Genomic DNA, 2,324 nt, shown 5'->3' with positions numbered 1-2,324 from the left:
GTTACCTTACCAGCATTGCGGGTTTACTTACTTGAGTAATTGACAGTGTGACACTGTCTTATTGATGCTTCTGAGTAAGTAATATGAAACCCAATTGAAGACACACCAAACACATAATGAGAAGGACACGAGAACGTGGAGACCCGGGGTGGAGACGCAGGATCCTCAATCCGAAAGGCATGCGTTCTACAACTGAGCTATATCCACTGCTTGATGTTAAGTTTCGAGCCTTTGCCTCACTTCATTTTATTGACACAACTTGTAAGGGATGAAGGAGAAAAGTTTACAAAGTGATATTGAAAGTGTAGATTTGCTGGTCTACAAAACGTAGTAGATAAGATTTCTATGATGTGCATAATCCGATATTTGTCACATTAGATGAATCGTTGACACTTTGCGCACTCCCTGGTGGTCTAGTGGTTAGGATTCGGCGCTCTCACCGCCGCGGCCCGGGTTCGATTCCCGGTCAGGGAAGCTGTTTTTTTTAAAACTATTTGCTTTTCCTATATGGTGCAAAGCGCATAATATTCATCCTATTCATTTATTATCACTTTTATTTACTATAGAAAATGCAAGTCGAACATTACAACGTAAGGCAAGTGATACCGAAAACCGGCAAAAAGCACTTAAATCAATGTGGGCTTGAAAATGAGAATCAGTTATTGTTTTATAACCTTTTCAGCGTACTGCCACGGTCAGATAACGCCATTATGTATTTTATTATATGTGAATGAACTGAACAAGTAGATTACTACATGAAGCAAGGGTGTAATCTGTCCATTTTGTCGTCCCTCGTCTGCCTTTCTTCCCAGTTGTGTTCCGAATAATGTTACTCTGTTAGGAAGAAAAACGAACGCACTAACTACTTAATTCTGAAACCCATGTCCCATTGGTGTTATTGTGCGAACACAGTCCTTCTGGGAGAAGACAGGCAGAGCAGGCGTTAAATATCTTCATGGGCTAGTTTGTAAACCAATCAGCTGCCTATTGGAAATCTCTGTAGAGTCTGCAGGAGGCACAATGTGGACGTGGGGACCAATACTTGTTACTTTGTCGAGATAATTGGAAAAAAACGAACATTGCTGAGGACGTATGGGAGGAACTCTTTAGGCACATGGGTCACTAGAACGTGAATGAAGCCCGGATAGCTCAGTCGGTAGAGCATCAGACTTTTAATCTGAGGGTCTAGGGTTCAAGTCCCTATTCGGGCGGATTCATTTTAACACTTTGTGTTCACTTTTTAAACATAGAGCCACGGAAGTATTTCTTCGCCTCTCAATAATTCTGGTTTGGGCTACTGGTTATTATGATGTTAGAAATATTATGGTCATAATCTCAGTAGACGCACAAGTATAAAGTGATAAATGCAGATATGTTTCATATACCAGTAGGCATAGGTACTGGCACTCTCTGTCTTAAATCGTGGACGCAGTTTGTGGTGTGCCTGGATAATGACGTCCTCCTTCAAAATGCATTTGCTCTTGGACTGTATGTAGCACCCATCCCATGCCCTTCTCTGGCATACATTGGGAACACTTTCTCTTAAATTGACAACTGCCCGTTTGGTGCACATTTAAATGGGAAGGACACTGGGGCACTAACTTTAATATTTATGGGGTGGAGGGAAAGCATCATGTCACAACCTTTCACCCAGGTGATGTCATGGAAAGTGACATCACAGCTCCAGCAAAGGGAGTAGTTGGCATTGGAGGCGGGTGGGGATTGGTTCTGCCATGTGGTGCTGGCAAGTGCCTGCGAGGGTCGGCCATCAGATTGGTGTTTAGTGCAGTGGTAAGGCTCGGCTGGGCTCTTAATGTCAGGAGTGGGGTGGTGGAGGGGACACTTGTAGTTGGCGGCTGTTTTCAAGTTGCTGTTCCTTCCTGCCGCTCAGGGTCTGTCATATTATGTGTCCCAGCTCCCAGGGGACGAAATATGTGTGTGTTTTTTACCAAGGGAATTTTCAAGGACAGATGCCGCTTGGGGCCAAATGAAAGAGGGTTGATTGGCATGGCAGGTAGGCGTGTGGACCCTGAAGCTCTCAGGGATGTCTTATGCTAACTATGTCAGGTGGGGTTATGTTAGTTGGCGCAAGTGGTGGCAGTGGTGTTAGCAGAAGGGGTTGAAGGGATTAGTGCGACCACTAATGAGGGCAGCCTCGAAAGGGTCCCTTGCTGCAATGTTGGCATGTAACACACCCATGCACACTGGGGCACTTTCGGTGGGTGATAGGAGATGGAGGAGGGGCCAGGGCTAGCAGGGAGGATATGCCTGGCAGGGCAACTAGGGGGAAAGGGTTGAGAGTGGGTTGGGGGGGGATGCAGTGG

The 2,324-nt window shown here is 45.6% G+C and overlaps 1 non-coding gene across 1 annotated transcript; it reads left to right on the top strand.

Annotated features, from left to right (window-relative positions):
* Nucleotides 1-402: 402 nt before the first annotated feature.
* Nucleotides 403-474, top strand: TRNAE-CUC (transfer RNA glutamic acid (anticodon CUC)). The gene has a single exon. It is a non-coding gene; the product is annotated as a tRNA-Glu (tRNA).
* The last annotated feature ends 1,850 nt before the right edge of the window (nt 475-2,324 follow it).

This window comes from Ambystoma mexicanum, assembly GCF_040938575.1.
Source record: "Ambystoma mexicanum isolate Mex_15411 chromosome 12 unlocalized genomic scaffold, UKY_AmexF1_1 Mex_chr12_unloc.2, whole genome shotgun sequence".
Classification (NCBI taxonomy): domain Eukaryota; kingdom Metazoa; phylum Chordata; class Amphibia; order Caudata; family Ambystomatidae; genus Ambystoma; species Ambystoma mexicanum.
Note: the sequence above shows the minus strand (reverse complement) of the source record. Positions and strands in the feature narration are given on the sequence as shown.